Source organism: Acanthochromis polyacanthus, chromosome 10 (genome assembly GCF_021347895.1).
Source record: "Acanthochromis polyacanthus isolate Apoly-LR-REF ecotype Palm Island chromosome 10, KAUST_Apoly_ChrSc, whole genome shotgun sequence".
NCBI classification, from domain to species: Eukaryota; Metazoa; Chordata; class Actinopteri; family Pomacentridae; genus Acanthochromis; species Acanthochromis polyacanthus.
The window spans coordinates 9,916,802-9,934,031 of NC_067122.1; the positions used below are offsets into that span (position 1 = coordinate 9,916,802).

At 41.3% G+C, this 17,230-nt stretch overlaps 1 long non-coding RNA gene across 1 annotated transcript; it reads left to right on the forward strand.

Moving 5' to 3' along the window:
* Window positions 1–9,855: 9,855 nt before the first annotated feature.
* LOC127535923 (uncharacterized) lies at window positions 9,856–15,405 on the forward strand. Its single transcript, XR_007944854.1, has 3 exons — window positions 9,856–10,129; window positions 12,639–12,798; window positions 13,221–15,405. It is a non-coding gene; the product is annotated as an uncharacterized LOC127535923 (long non-coding RNA).
* The last annotated feature ends 1,825 nt before the right edge of the window (window positions 15,406–17,230 follow it).

A 17,230-nucleotide genomic window follows, 5' to 3' on the forward strand; every position in this document is an offset into this window, starting at 1 on the left:
GGAATCTAGATTTGCCACCATCATGTGACATTTACAAATTACCGTTAGTACTTTACGCTAAATAAGCCTTTTAGGATGGTTTTCACACAAATGATCGATTATGTGTCAGACAGTCTCAGTGGGATCTATCACTGAGGGAGTTTGAAGACCTGTTTTGATGTAGAAAAATTCCACTCGAGCTCCTCTGCCAGGAAACAAATGTACCACTGTCAGCGTGTATAAATGAGTACTACCTTCAGCTGGCTTTTTCCGCCGTCAGGTGCTCACACATAAGCCTGCGTTGCACGTGTGTTTTTATTCTCACTTGAAGTTCACTCAGATATTTCGTATTTTCTCTGTTACATAATTTACAGATAATCACACCTAACTCATAGCTATCAGGTTGAAATTATGCGTCTATTCACATCACATATCATTTCTATGTGACTCTAAATATGTGCTTTGCACATTTCACGCTGCTTTCCTCTCGAAACACAGAAAACAAATGACACCAGACAACATACCTATCAGCATCAATGTAAATAAATTGACATGCAGCTGACCTCAGGAGACAGAACATCTAAACAACCAGAGAGATGTGTATATTACGCACACAGACACACATTCTCCCTCTGCCTAATGACCATTACAGAGATAAATTAGAGTGAAGAAGGGTTATATACAAGCTTCATTAACATGCAATGAATTCGACAGTTCAAATATCTCAAATGTGACCGCAAGCAGCACATACTGTTGCTGCTTGAAGGTGTGAGAGGAAAGATTTCTTGTCCTATAATGAACAGAAACGCAAGACGCTCTTCTTCCTTTTGAGAAGAAACAGCAACAAGCTTCTCCTGGTGTTTTTACTCCGTTCATTGTCTCACTAAAGGCGTCAAAATATAATATCAAAATATCAAAAATGTTTCTGCACTATTCTGAAATCAGGCTTGGGTATCCACCCATTTCTTACTGAAAGCAAATGCATGCTCAGGAATGTTACTGCTTTCTACTTATTCACATGACTTTTCCACATATTACATTACAGATTATTATACAAAAGAAATGTATAAAGTCTTTCAAAATGATTAATAGCACAACAGTTGAAGTCCTTGGCTGGCACTTTTACAGACTGGATCCTCTTCTACTTAAGACAGAATCCTGAACTGATAGTTATCCAGAGAGTTATTATTCCTCTGAACTCCTCACAGAGCCTTAATGAAAGTGTTATGCAGGGCAACGATGACAGAAACAAGCGTCTGATTTAAACGTACAGCATTCGGTCCAAGAGTGGCCCATAATTCTGCGGTGCGTTGGTACCGTTGGGCCATTGCATCCTGCTGAGCCAGAAAATCTGAGCGATGAGCTGCAGGAGCGCCAAGGCTCATCTCTGCAGAGGCAAGCAGGGCCTCATCTGTGACTGAGTGGGTGCTAGAACGCCAAGCAGAGAAGTGCCGGGTCGCGGTAAAGGTTAACAAAATCAAGGAAGGGAATTTACGAGCGTCCGTGCTTCACAAGCGATGTCGCCAGCAGTGAGGGAGGGAGTGTAAAAGACAAGGGTGGATGAGAGGATTATAGAGTGTGTTGCGGCATGTGTGCGGCCCTGTGTGTGTTTGTGTGCGTTTGGCTGTGAGATTTTCGCCTACTTTGCAAGCAATACATTGTGACAGAATGATGAGGGACCTTTACTGTGAGTGTGTGCTCGTTTCACACACTGTTGGGCTTGGTGCCCTCCATAATAGCTGGGCCGAAGACGGTTTGCGCATTATCTTCAGTTGAGTCCACACACACCCTCATCTGTCAATCTGTCATTTAATTTTTGCCATATGCAATTTAGCCTGTTCACAATGTGAAAGCCAAATTAGGAACAGTTCCGATCACAACGATGGCCTCCAAAAGGTAAATTTCCTGGCATGTTAAGCAGCTTCTGTAGGCAAAACAACAAAATCCTCTCACTGTATACTTGCCATATAATAGTTTGTCAAACAAGATTTAATTAAGAATTTACAAGGTACCCCTGGGTTATACTCTTTGTAAAATAGTTGGCCTGCTGTTAAAATTAATAAATTCATTGGTGTCATGGTGCCCTGGACATTTTAAGTGGGCACCATGAATCAAAACATCCCAGATTTACCGCTTAGCTCCTGAGGTTGAAAGATGATGCATGCACTTAACATAATTGAGCATTTTGCAACTCCTCCATTAGAGGTTTATTTGTAAATCATCCAAAGAGGTTCATATTTCTGGAAATGTAACTAATATCAGTAATATGTTACTGAGGAGGCAGATATCAGCGGCCAACAGACGCTGCCAGAAAATGTGCTTCTCAAAACAAAACAAGAATTACAGCGAGCATTTTCAAGCACACGAAAAATCATCGGTCTGATTTGCGTTATCCTTCTGTGAGGCATCTTATTGTTGCATAACCTTCTTTTTTTTTTTTTGGTTTCAGATTTTTGGACATTGTCGAAAATAAATTGAGTCGCTGTGGCCGCCTTAAATCTTTCTCGCATTAAAATCACATTTAATGTATCTATTCATATCAAACCAATTTAGTTTTTGTCATTATTCAACTAAAAGCACTATCCAAGCATAAAGATACTGACATGCAATAATGGGGAAAATACACACACACATCGCCAACAGACACACATATAGACACTCGCACTGTACAGATAAGATGCCTGGCCTGTGTTTTGTGGCTGGCTATAAGTGGAGTGGAGGCCCTAGATTTTGGGAGACAAACTAGCGATAGGGCACTTCATCACGGCGGTTTGGTGAAGGTTCTCAGCTCGCTCCCCCACTGATAGCTCCAGTTTGTCTGGAAGAAGTTATGCTTTGTGATAGTCTGACAGAATCATGGATTTGTCTCCTCAAACCAGTTGGAGCCCGTACAGTGTATCAAGTTCGAGCAGCATGTGGTTTCAATTTGATCCCTCCGAAACTGCTTTCATTTCTCTTGATAAATGGCAAACAGCGCTAATGCTATTATTCTATGCATTATCAAAGTAACAACAGATGATATAAGTAGTGAATTTCCAACCAAGTGAGCGGCTGTGGGTTAAGCACGCATGTTTAATGCTGCGCCACATTCTGGCCTCCCAACTGGCTCCTTGCTGGCATCTTTTGGTCCGCACCACATGTCAACACATTCATCATTTTCACATTTAACAACACAGAGCATTGGATTTCCCTTTTCTTATTTTTATAAAGCTGCCCCTGAGCTTAGCGCACAGTAGGCAGCGGTCTGGCTGTCCATCTAACCTACTGCGGTGCTGATGGCTGATCTAATTCGAGCAATATTTTGAGTTTCCAAAAAGCTGTGGGGGAGAGTCTGTGGCTGATGGCTCCACCCTGCACCATCCATCTCTCCCCCTACCCGTCGCCTGCCGGCCCTCTGCAGAACGCCGCCCCACTTGAGATCCATTCGGAGAGCATATTTGCCAGATGACAGTGCGCTCTGTGTACCATCCATTATGGCTAAGGTAGATACATTGTCATCAGGAGCCTCTCACACTGGCATAAATCCAGGGTCCACAGTAAGTCTAGGTCAAGTGATTTATACACCGGGGCACGTACGGACATACTCTCGCTCCTCTCTCCTACAGACATATACATAGAGGCATGTTCAAACACACATCTGCCATGCAACTGCCTCGGGCAAACTATGGAAACCTGTTACTGTACTCACAAGGGCTGTAATGGGAGTCTTGTTTAAAGTACAGAGGAATCTGGTAAAAGTCTGGTGGAGGTCAGTTTTTGAGGAAATGCAGAGCCCGAGGGAGTGAGTGCTAGCAGTTGTCCTCCTCCCTGCTCCTCTTCACAGAGGAGGAGGAGAAGGTGGTACAGTGTGAATCACACAGATACACTTATACTCACGCATTTTGCAGGCAGCATGGGAGCAGAGAGCTGTGCACATACAGGCGAAGATGAAGTGCTCAGTGGCTTGACTGTACTTGACCGTAATCCTGCAAGAGAATTGAGGAGATGCACTGTGTGTCTCAGAGGCTCACATCTAACATGTCTGTAATACTAGTGCATTACAATATTCCAGAGAGGGACATCTTACTTGAGTCAATGGGATTGTTCTCAAGGCCACCCAGTGTTAAATTAGCACACAGCCACGTTTGAAGAATTGATACATTCAGTCAATAAAAGGGTGTCTCCCCTGTGATATAACTCATATGTGAGTCTTATCAACTATAATTGCAGCACAAAATGTAACCATTGTGGCCTGGATCTGGATTTGAAGTGTTTCTAAAATAGCTAAATAATGTCTTCTCCATCATAGCAAACAGACAAGTGCTATGACAGGACTATTGGGGATCTGTCAAAGTCTCATCACTGCAGGCAGAGCGACTGATCCTTCTGATATTGCCCACTGTCTCGTCTTTGAAAAATACAACTGACAGTTGCTTGTCTTAGCCGTAGTCTTCATGGCCCCCCGTTGTACATCATCAGACTTCAACAATATTGACTTCTGTTGAGGAGATTAGCTGTCAAGCTTTTATTTTGTTAAGGGATCAAGGTCCTTCATGTTCTTACCTAAATATAACTTTACCCCATTGCAGGTTTGAAATTGCTGGTGCAGGTGGTATTTCATTTATGCGAGCGCTCGAGACCCAGAATGCCTCAGCTTGACCACTGGGCTTTGGAGGGATTATCTGATGAATTTGTGTTTTACAGCAGCTGTTAGTGAGAAGTCACCAGGGGTCTAAAAGTGGATGCGAATGCCCTCCGCCAATTGTGTCATGTGGTCACTTTCATTTTTCACTCGTTTCAAAACTCATTGTTACCACACTCATTCTAAAACTTTGCTTTGCCTGATTGATTTAACATGTTGTTGATGTTAAAGGTTTTGATTGGTGAGGGAATGGAAAAAAGCACGTGACACCAGGAAAGTACTGTGTGATAGGGGTCGTATCAAACTACACCCAAAATTAAACGTCCTTAACCCTGTCTCCGAGAGCATCAAGTTAATCTTGTGCACGTCTACACTGATAAGGATCTCCTGCAAGATAACTATGCAGCACCTCTTAGGTCATTGGAGATTTTGATTTATGAGGCAGGAGGGGCCACGATTGACGAACTGCTAATGCCCACTCGGATGCTTGGATTGCCAATGCCATTCACAAGAGGCCAGCAGACCAGGACTAAATGGGACTGGGCTGGAAATGTCACCTGCGTGCACAACCTTTTACGCCCCAGAGGCCTTCTCAGAACTGTAAACTCTATCTTACAGGCCTCTGACCACTTCCATTGATGGCTTATGGCAGAATCCTAGCAGCGACACCGGCCTTCCCCCACTTCACTGTAAATCAAATTGCTATCTAAAGCAACAGGACTCAGCCTTACAGTGCTGGACAGCGACATATGGGAAATCCCCAGCGCTGCAATATACCACTGGACGTCCAACAGGATCATAAAGGTCACAGGCTGCACTTGGCAAACTGCATTTGGATTTCTGTTACATGGTGTGCAAGCACAGAAGAAGCCGAGTGGCAGGCCCCCTTCAGCAAGAGAAGCCTTGTTGACAGAGTTTAAATAATTGAAAGCCAATCGACTGTGTAAATGAATATTGGGTTTAACGAAGAATAAACTCAAGCATTTCAGAAATCCTGCTTCTGATCAGGCCTCTAAAATTGCTTAACCTGCAAATGAAGTGTGTTTAGAGCATTTAATAATTAGATTAATTAAATTAGAGGCAGACCTCTACAACAAGAAAATAAGAGCTCGTGGGTATTTGTTGTATATTATTTAGATATTACAGTTTAAAATATATTGGTAAATGCAGAGATAGTCAGACTTCCGTAGCATTGAGATGCCAAGGTGTCTCATGGTTTTGTGTTCAGTATGAAGTTTATGCTGATGAATGTTATTGTTTCTGACTGACTTCAAGGCATTTTTGTGTCTGGAGCAGCTGGCTCTGATGCTTTGGCTCACCAGATGCTACTGTCTCTCCAGATGACTGGATCTTATGAATTATCTGTCACCAGTGTCACAGAGATAAGGCAGACGTGTAACTTCTGAATTCCTGTTTTGTCACCGAACTCGAAGTCTCCATGACTGAATGCAGTTCAACGTGAGCTTAGTGACCCTTGAGCAACTGGAAATTTTTTTGGATAGGTTTTTTTTAAAATAACAAATTGCTTTATGTCTTTCAGAAATCTGCACTCCTGTCTTCAAAACTTAACTCACCATGCACCTGCACAGGCATGATCAATGTGTGAACACAATTTAATTTACATTAAGCTGAAAAATTTTGATAGTACACCTCTGTCACTTCAGTGTTTAATGTTGTGATAAATGCCTCAATTCTTATTCAACTTAAAACATGATATTAGCTTGAATTACAGCTCATTGTAAGCCGTGTCACTGGCTTGTCAATGCTGCTTTACTCTTGAAAATTTGGGAAATGAATTTCAGTCTACAACAGTGATGTGTCAGTGGCAGCTGGCCTCTACACTGCGCCTTGCTCACCACATGCAAACTGCTATCTCCTCAGCCGTCTTCTACCACACACACACACACACACACACATGCAAACCCTCCCCCAGGGAAGCGCTCCCTGAGTAATGAGACATAGCTGGGCCTATGTTCAACGTCCCGTCACTTAATGTGACATGAATCTCCATGGCTATGTGTGATCGATCTATTTATTACCCTGTTTATGTAAAGCCAAGCAAAGTCTCCTGGCGCGGGATTTCGTCAGGCTGAAATATCAATGGCCATCACTCACTTTTTATTGCTTTTTTCTTGTCCTTTGTGGTCTTGTGGCATTTGTTTTGTGGTGTATTGAGGGCAAGATATAAGATATGGAACAGCACTGCATCAAATCTACAAGTACATAGACTTGTTCTATATCAAATTTGTGATATTTGCCAGGAGTCAGGAATAGAACTCCTACACAATACGCAATTGGGCCACACAACATATTTCAAAATATAATACAAGAGTATTGAGAGGTAGTATCAACAATTACCATTTGTAGCAGAACAATGAAGATGACCTCAGCATGGAGAGATCCTGAAGTCTCTCTGCTCTACTGTAGTTTGATTTGTTCTCCATCAACACCTTTTCAACTATTTTTGTCACATTGTGTGTTTACAAAAGCATGCAACACTATAAAAGCCTTCTAGGAGAAACAAGCTGGAGGTGTTGGCTGCTTTTTATATTTAAATAATTGCAATACTGTCGGTATAATAGCAATCCAGAACACCTTTGTCCTCCAATGTAGTGCAACAATGCAATATACAAACTTTTTTTTTTTTTTTGGAATATGTCATATCTTTGATTCCGAATATTTAGCTTTCAGAGAATGTTCTGCATGAACAGCTCGAACTCTTTGTGAAATCTGAGTGATGTTTTCACCCTATAAATTTGTCATTGTCACCAGCTGACATGTCCACATCACCTCAGCAAGAGCAAGTGTGAGGTCCAACATTTCAACACGCTATGCCAAAACTGATGAGGTCAACCACTGGAACATACACTGGAGCAGAGTGATATGCTGTCCATGTATCCCAAATAAGGAATTTTCTTTAGGTAAACATTTTCTTTTTTTGTGACTATACAGAAGACCAAGCATCTAAATGTCCTAGGAAAAAAAAATCAGCTCTGTCACTAAAACATTACATTCCTATTCAATTAAACTGCATTCTCAGTCACATTTTAAGAGAAATGTAATTTCTTTGTGTGCAGTGTAGAACCAGTATTTTCAGATTGAAGTTAGGTTTTCACCCACTGTTTGGTTAGATATGGGCACCGATTCCTACTTGGTTAGGTTTAGAAAATATATTTTTGGTGTAAACAAAACGTTTCGCAACATGTTTAAAGCTCCTCCTCCATTTTCTGGGCTATCAAGGTGGCGAGTTATGCCAAATCTAATGTATGTCAGTTGACTTAACAGGAGAAACAGATGGAAAGCAATGCAATTAATGATCTGCTGAGACACAGGGCTCTTCACGAAGCTTCTATCCAATTAGGTTCAGATTGCTTTCAGTGTGTTTGGGATCATTGTCTTCTTGGAGCACCCAATTACATCCAAGACTGTTTTTAAAGTGTCAGTTCCACTGGAAGGAAAACAGCCCCAGAGAATAATACTGCCACTGCTTGACAGTATAGATTTGTTGTTCTTGGGGTTAAAGGCCTCACTTTCTCTTTTCCAAACATATTGCTGGCCTTTGTGGCCAAATAGTTCAATTTTCTTCCTAGAAGGTTCTTTCTTTGTCCATGTGATCAACAACAAACTTCGGTCAAGCTTTAAGGTGTTCCTTCTACAGACATTGCCTCCTACTTGCATGGCAGCCTGTCAGCTCATGGTGACGTCAAACACACTACTTTGGACACTGACGTCTGTGTTCCAGCAACTTCTAAATGGTTGAAGTCCTGCTTTTTGGTGATTATCGATTGACTCTCGACCATCCTGAGCAATTTTCTCTCAGCAGCAGGTAATAGTTTGCGTTTTCTTGCTGATTGTGGCAACTTAAACTGACTCGGAGAGGTCACCAACTGTAGTCGATCGTAGTCGTTCATGAGATGTTCAGAGGCCATGGGACTAAGAAACACATCACCAAAACTGATAATTCCATCATTTCCTCTATGTATTTTTTGAAGACAGCTGATTTTGTCATACTTCCAGAAGGCCTATAATGAATCTGTTCAAGAATCTGTCAGGATTGTTTTCTTTGTGACAAATGTTTCATGTTTCAGTGATTCTATCATGGAAAATTAAGAGTTTTGGAAGTCATGTCAATGTCAAGACTGCTGTGATACACATGATCTTTACAAGTGTATGCATACTTTTTTTCAGAACTTTAAGTCGGTGCAGTGTCTGGTTTTCCTGCCACTGTTCATCTTCAGAGGTGTGCTGTCTGCTTCTGTCCAAACCACCATCCAGACCTGCTGTGTGCAACAATTGTGTGAGTGTCAGGGCTTTTGCTATCGTGCAGATGCCAGGCCTGCCTAAGAGGGCTTCTTGGGGCAATCCCAGGTACAAGCTCTGGTGTTAACCCGCTGGAGGACTCTTATCAGCTACATGTCATGTTCGCATTTTCCCTGCAGGTCCGCCAACCCTCTCACCGTCATCTCAACACTCTCCTAAGCTCCACCCTTGAAGGCTAGTTTTATCTGGAGCTCTAAAGTGGCAAACATATTTGTCCAGAGCTTTCCCACAGACTAGGGAGTTGGAAAATGGACAAAGAAGCAGCACTGTAAAGCAGAACAAGAGTCAATATGTCCACATAGAGCCCCAGGTTTCAACTGTGCCTGCTAGCCACTTGGTTGGTTTTGTTTCAGTTTCTTTGGAGGATCTAATAGATAGTTTTTCACGCTTTATTAATGTGCTGTAATGTTCTGCTGATCATTTTCCAAGACATGTTCTTTTAGATTTGATTATGATGCAAACTGTCATTACTTTCTGTTAATTTTAAGAGACAACATCCAGAGAATTCAGTTTTGCCACTTTTATCCAAAAGTGCACTGTAGTATTTGCTTGCATACTTAAAATGCTGCAGAATTTCAGACAAATCACTGTTCCTTTTTATGTGGCACCTTGATCGCTTGGGATCTGTGCTCTGTATGGCATTTTACAACACACTATATTTTTAAATTTTTACTTTTAGTTGCACACAAGAAACAAACTAATACATTTACAGAACAGTCTTATGTTTCCAAAGATCTACCCATAAAGTTTGATACACATTGACAATGTCTTCTTCTGACTGTTTTCCTCTATTGACAGCCACAAACCAAGACCCCCACCTTCCACAGACACCCTGCTGAACCACTTCCTTAGAGGGACCAATGGAAGAGTAGAACAGGGGTTATAAAAAAACATAACTTGGTCAAGTTTTCTTGCTAGTGTTGAGTCATGTCCACTTAGAAGTTCCTGAAACTTTGGTTTTTGTTGATGGGGGGGAGTTGCCTTAGTTCGCCTCCCTTTGCCTTTGACTACTGTCAAGGCTTTTATGTTCTTTCTGTGGATTTTGGGTCACTGTCAGGGAGACTGTGAGAGGGTGTGAAAGAAATTTAAATGTGGCTCTCCAAGGCTGGGAGAGAATATTGATTGGCTGGTTTTCTTTTGGGGAAATACAGAATTTGTGCCTGTTAAGTGTTGGAGTTCAAACCAGCCTTTGATGCCTCTGGAAAATATGTGAGTATCTGTTTTGATAAACATGTTAAAACTATAATTTACTGCAAAAGTGTTTATTTTTTCTTTCTTTTGTTAGTTTGTAATCTGGTATCCTGTGTGTGAAAGAGGAATTCATTGTATTGATTAGATACTTTGACATAAAAGTACACAAATATTTAGAATTATGTAGTGCAATGGTGCAGTTTTCCCTATTTTTTAATGCAGTCACTGGAAAACTCCCCACGTTAGTCTTTGAAGGGACACCCATCTCTGCCTCATGTTGGCACCTTTTTCTCTCCTTGGGGATTAGGAGCTGTCAATGGGCCCCTCTGCTCCACATGCACACTCATACCCTGCACACACACGGCAGTAGCCACTCAAATCTCTAGTTCTTAGGGTACTGTGTATGATAGTGACTGGGCAAGCTTGGGGCTTGATTAGTGCAGTTAGCCCTTCTAAGGCTCTGGCTGTTTACAGTGGATTACAGGGAGGGAGGCAGGGGTTAAGTCTACCCAGGCACAATGCTCCCCCCACCCCACCTCACGGGAGCCACTGCAGCGGGGCTGGCAGCTCGTCTGGGCTCCACATCGCAAGGCCAGGCTGACAGGTAGCGGGATTTGGCAGAGCACTTTGCATGAGAGCCAACAAGAAAAACTGAACATGGCGGATTAGCTCGGGATTATGTTGTCAGAGTTAGCCTTGATGGACAAACTGCAGAGGAATAAATTGCAATCTGTTTGAGGAGCGCGCTGCCACGCAAACAGGAGAGGCATCGGCTTGCTTCACAGCCTGTCCAAAATGACAGGGAGGGGAGAAAATCATTAATAATTTATAAACAAAGTCCATGGCCATTACTGACGTCTGCCCACTCTGGCTGGACAAGACGTCTGGTTGTCTAACCCCTAACATCAGGAGCTGGTTCATGTTAAATCTTAAAACCAAAAGTGACAGGGAATGTGTGGAGATAAGAAGAGGTTATACTGAGACAGGCTTGTAAAAATTAACTGGCTACTTCTGTGACTTAAGGTATATCACTCTGTTTCTGATAAGAAAGTCAGTAGGAGGCAGAAAGATGTAGATCTACACTGTTCATTTTCTGAACTGTAAGTTTAATATTTATCAGCTTAGGGTGTTGACTAATTTTGGCACCTGCCTCCTTGGAACAAGGTTTTAGTAATGGTCTGGAAGTTACTTAAGCTTCCATGTAGGCAGGGAGACCAGTAAACAAAGCCTGGTGTTAAGTTTTTGATCCAAAAATTGTTTGTTGCAAATGTAAGTCTGTAAATGTTTTGATAACTTTCAGTTTAAGCATAGAGCTCTTTTGTGTTTTCTTTAGCAATGTTTTGACTTTTACTTGGGTACATTTGACATGCAGTCAAGAGTGCACTTTTACCAGTTGTTACCTTTTTTTTAATTTATTTTATGCATTCTGTGCACTTTACAGAATGAATATACATATATACACACACACACACACACACACACACACACACACACACACACACACACACACACACACACACACACACACACACACACACAGCGGTCAAATATTTTCACCTGAGATGAGATTAACTACAATACTAAATAGTATAATAATACTCTTGTTTCACACGTTTTTGCCATTGCATGCAAACATTAAATGTACACCCACATGCTTCAAAACCTCATTTTTCATAGTGGGGTGTAAAATGGTTTAGGGCAATTAAATTGACAAGGCTTGGGTTCCCTACTCTAAGAAGAAGAATCATAGACTTGTACATAGGTGAAAGGACAAGCAATCTGACTGTTAATGTCTCATGTGAAAATTGACCAAAAAAGCTTCAGAACTGGGAAAGTAATATCTTGGTGAATAAGAAAGTGTCCTACAACCAGAAGAAATACTAATCAAAAAGTACAGATTCTCCACTGAAAGTGCAAACACACAGCAACGGCCACATTTCATTTTTCTCTGTTCTTTGTTGGTGAAATGAATTAGCTCGATTTGACGGCGTGCAGCAGCATTCTCGTGCCGAGGACTGACTGGCATGGTAAAACGTATTAATGAGCTTTATTGCATTCTACTCTTCCCTACATCATTAGGAATGCATGTCTGTATGTTAAACATATGAATATGCATCGGCATAGAGCATTTGCTCTCAGAGTTAGCAGTGAGCCAACATTGTGCCTGGAATAATAATCTGGCTGAGAAATGAACTGCATTTTCTTTGCCTTCACCTTGTAATTGAAAAGAGCTGACAGCCCTTTTATTTTTTAATATGAACATCAAAATGTGCTTCAGTTGCGATAACTACTAAATTTGTAATGATGATATTTGCCCAAATGATCAGTAAATTTTGTGTTACATGTCTAGACTAATCTTCATTCATTTCACCATTGTGTGTTTTTCATGACAGAACAGTATCTTGTAATACATTAGCAAACAAATAGATTGAATTATGGTCTTTTATTATGGTAATTGAAGGTATAAATTGGTCAGCAAACACATTAGACCAAGATATATTTCATTCCTGTCTGTTTCACTAAACAGATCCAGTCCAGTGTTTCTGGCCTCGCTGTCAGACCGAGGGTGATCCTGAGGTCAGCGCAGATCACTGGATAAAGGTTAACAAATTACCGCGATGCCGCTCACACACCTGATTGATGTCGAGTGGGGGAGGGGATATGCGTAGAGGTTAGGTCAAGATAAGGTAAGCTTAAAGCATTGCTATTAAGATACGTTTTACAGCTTCTGAGAGCTTAAACAAAGATAACCCAACACACAATAAACAGTGATATGAAGCCAGAGTTTCATTCTATTTGTCTGCAAGAGAGACCAATAACCAGTGAAAATGCCATACTAAAAGGAAACCTATTTTCCAATCAAAAATAAATGTACTAAACTTCTATCCATGCATTTGTTTGTGTTGTGCTGCTGCAGAGCTCATTTTCTATGACAATGAATGAATGTGTTTAATAATCAACAGCAGCATTCAGCGGTGCTCAGTGGTCTCTCATGTAAATGAGAAATAAGGGTCACACAGGTGGAAACTGGAGCGTTGCCCGATTCTAACAAAGGGGGATTTAATTGATCTGTTCATAACGCTTTTTTTTCCCCTTCTCTGTGTTCCAGTTCTCCTACCACCTGTGCTCCAGCTTTGGCCCAAAGAAGACCTGCTTTTCATTTGCCTCAGAGGAGTGGCCAGTGAAAGCAGCCGGTGCCTCTCCTGAACAAAGACACTGTCTGTAAGCATCAGGCAGCATGTTTTAAGAACGGGTGACATGAAGCAACGAAGCGAGGGAGGAACCAGGACTACTGATTTACTGACAGAACAATTAGAAGGAGCTAATCTGCTATCAGAGCTAAATATTCCAGATAGGGTGGGCATGCAAGGAGGAAGACTCTCAGAGGTAGGGGGCACTCCCCCAGTAGGGCGCCATGGGGGTGTTTGTGTTGATTGATTTATCTGGGTGAAGGTGAGAGACTCAGCTGTATCAGACTTCTTACTATTGCTGCTGAGCTACCGTAGACCTCATTATGATCTAAGTAAAAAGAAGAAGTCATTCTTCTAAAAATAGCAGCAATAGCAACAATCCTGAATCCCGAGGATCAGTCCATCCAGTCCATCCAGAAATATAAATGCCAGGCATCAAAATAGTTTCCAGGATAGACATTAAGCATTTCCAAAGGAGACTAAAAGCCCAAGTTAATCATACATGCTGCTCATCTTCTCTCAGTCCCCACTGCAAATAAATAGATTAGCTACATCTGTTAATGCAATTTTTGACCTGTGGTGACTTCACTCACAGAAAATTACAGTCTCCATTTTCTCTTTGATTTTCAAACACTATTATCTTTGCTCTCAAGTAGAGGGAGGGTAAACAGTAGCAGCGGAGAGTCATATATCTCTTTAAATAAACTGCATTGTCTGATGATGTTTTAATGGGCAAACCTCGATCCCCTGAGCAGTGACCCTTCTCAGTGTGCTTCAGCTATGTACTCTGCACAGGGTGCTGAGATGTAATTGCTATGTACATACCAGGCTATTCTCTGGTTACAGCGCTGCAAAAAATATCCAACTTAATGAATCTTGGCGTTTCACTATATAGAGGATGTTTCCTTCAATACATGGTCAAAAAAAATTACAAATATGGTCGCAAAGTTCTCGTTTCAGCAAATTCCATGCCACTTGTGGCAAATTCTTTTTTTTTTTAAATCTTGTAGTAGCTAACCTAGATGCCTCCTAAAAAATTTTTGGAATCAACCTGAAGAAACTTAGATTGGATAAAACGGATAACCTGACTCCATTCACAGATTTGGTCAATTTTCAAAATCAGCTTGTGCTAAGATATGACTAACTAGAGTATGCTAATTGTGTGTTTCTTTTGCCAGGTTTGTTTTCAACAGAATCCAATACAACAAAGTGCTCTTTGGAGCATGAATATTTGATCCAAACTGGCACTTAAAATATTTTGTGAGTCAACGTAAAAATTATTAGCAATATCATGAGTTCCTATGACCACTGGGCCCATTGTTAGCCAATGCTCAGCGGTCCCATTGGTGTTTTGAGCACTCCCTTATGACTGTGTGACTCAACAGATTAGGGATAACCGCTCACTCAGTCTCATCATTTGTCATCAACACAACTGGACCAATGAAAGTGACGCACTGTGGCAATCCTTCCATTGCAGAATGCACTGAACATGAGTTGCCAATGACTCAACAGATTTTAATATAACCCAAAAGAAAAGCAATATCTGGTGGAAATCATTGCTGACATAAGCACGCTGGGGCAGCTTAGTGTGGAATAACTGCACAATGAGATTTCCCAAATATGGAGTGTTATAAAGGGGCAGATGTCTGGTACATAACCAGTGCTTCACAGGCTTGTTGATGGGAAAATAAGTATTGTTTCAGTACTTACCAGATATACAGAACTAAGACATGCTCCAGCCAGTTAGTACGCTGTTGTACAACCACTGCTGTGGAAAACGCCCATCTACAAGCAAAAAGATTTAGCTTTTAGCACTGTTTCCACAAACTTTTTAAATATGGTTTAATTGTTTTTAGACAACAAAATTGTGCACGATAGCTACATAGTGGATATTCTATCACAAAAGAGTTGGTGTAACACCAACCACAAAACTGCAATGCCCAAGTTTCCCATACAAGGGACCTTTGTTGTGTGCCCTTGTGTATTGTCCCCGGACTGTCAACTGTCAAAAAAGAAACAAAGCAAATATATATATATATATATATATATATATATATATGTTTTTAAAAGTTAGAAGGATTAAATGTTTGATTTTAAAGTACATTTGTGAATGATGACATTTTTTTACAGTGCTATCTGCCAGTATGGTCCTTCTATCTTATTTCCACATGTTGGTCCATTTCCAGTAAAAACAGAGAGGGTGTCCACAGAACAGGCAACACAGACTTTTCTTTTCTTTAAAAAAATTAGAAACACCAACAGCTTCAGCGATGTTTTCATGGGATGAAACAGAAACATGTGCTGGAATGAGGGGATGACAAAGAAGACGGGAAACTTTTGTGGAAAAAAAAAGAACAGAGGATGTTATCAGATTGAAGGAGTGAGCATGAGAGGAAAAAATGAGACAAAGTACCTCGACTCAATATGTGCACTATACTCCCACGTTTTCCTTTTCGAGCTGAAACTAATGAATTTTTGCGGGGAGAGGAAATGCTTTGGGAATAGGTAAAAATTTCATCAAACACCGGATGTGTGCACTTGATTAGCAATTCAGACCAAAGCTAACTTTGGTAAGACAATATTACAAGAGGGCTCAAGGAAATAGCTAATGAGCAGCTAAGCTAACTTTATCTTGTTCCAGAGCATACAGTCATCTGATTTTCTAGGCGTTGAACCCTAATTGGATTGTGGAGAAGTGAAGAGGACAAAGAACATTTATCTTTCACAATTATCAGGAATTCATATCTTGGGCAAATTTGCTGGCTTGCATTACCATTTGATTAAATTAACGATTGATGAGCGGCAGAAACCGATGTCATTTCAATCTTCCGACCCTTGACAGTCAAAAGATTGTTCTGATTCTGGATGTTAGAGAAAAGTTTGAAAGTCTTCCATGAATTTCGACCAGCTCTTTCAGTCCTATGCCTCAGTTTCTCTTCCTCTCTCAGCACCTGTCTTCCATTAGGATTCAGTGACCACCGAGAACACAGGAAGCGAAACAGTGACACACTGGACGGTCTAGAGTCATGAGCCGGCGCTGAGGAAGCGGCCTGATGAAGACGTAAAGTAATATCCCAGCAGCACATGAGGTCAGTCGGCCCCCTTTTACAGGCAACATGAAAAGAGGTTCGAATGGCGGTCACGAGACGAGGCGGGGTCCTTTTGTTTCGACAAGAGTTCATCAGTTCAGATAACATAACAGGGCGAGGTGGCTGCTGCAGACCATTTCTAATATGATTAGATAATATCGCACGCATGCATTGACATTTGAAGATGCAAGCAATGTTCAGAAGTGAGAGTTATGTCATTGTTGTCATGTGAAGTCTCTTATTTCCCGAAGGCCAGTTTTTAGAGATTGAAACTTTGATTTGAAATAAAAATAGAAGAAATTTCATGAGGCTATAAGGTCAAAGACTTTGAAAACCTTGTAATCTGATACTGGAGCATTAATATCTTCTTTTTTTTTATATTGCTCAGTGACAAATATTTTTTTCCGTGAGAGATTTCAGCTTTTTCCACCTGTTTGCTCCCACAGCTGAAGGCCAGTGACTATAGTATATTGTCTAGGTAGAAAACAGCAAAGACAATTTTTGTCTGTTTTGACCTTTTTTTGCATGTTATGGTGGCAATTAAGCCCAGATGGACGGAAATCGCCCACACGAGAGGTGACGTGAGGTGATTCGCCATCACTTTGCTATTAGTCCCATAATGCAAACCGATGGCGGGGCTTTCAGAAGCAGGGGAGGGAGAGTGGGGGGTCCACAGGGTTCGTGTTCAGGCCTCTTCTGTGAATCATGCAGCCTAGCGTGCGATCGGCACACTGCCCTCCTCTTGACTCCCTCATAAGCTCTGTTACAATAACACACTTGCCTTTCACTCTGGTCCTAACCCCGAACCTCCCCGTCCTAAACTCCCCCCCTCCACCACT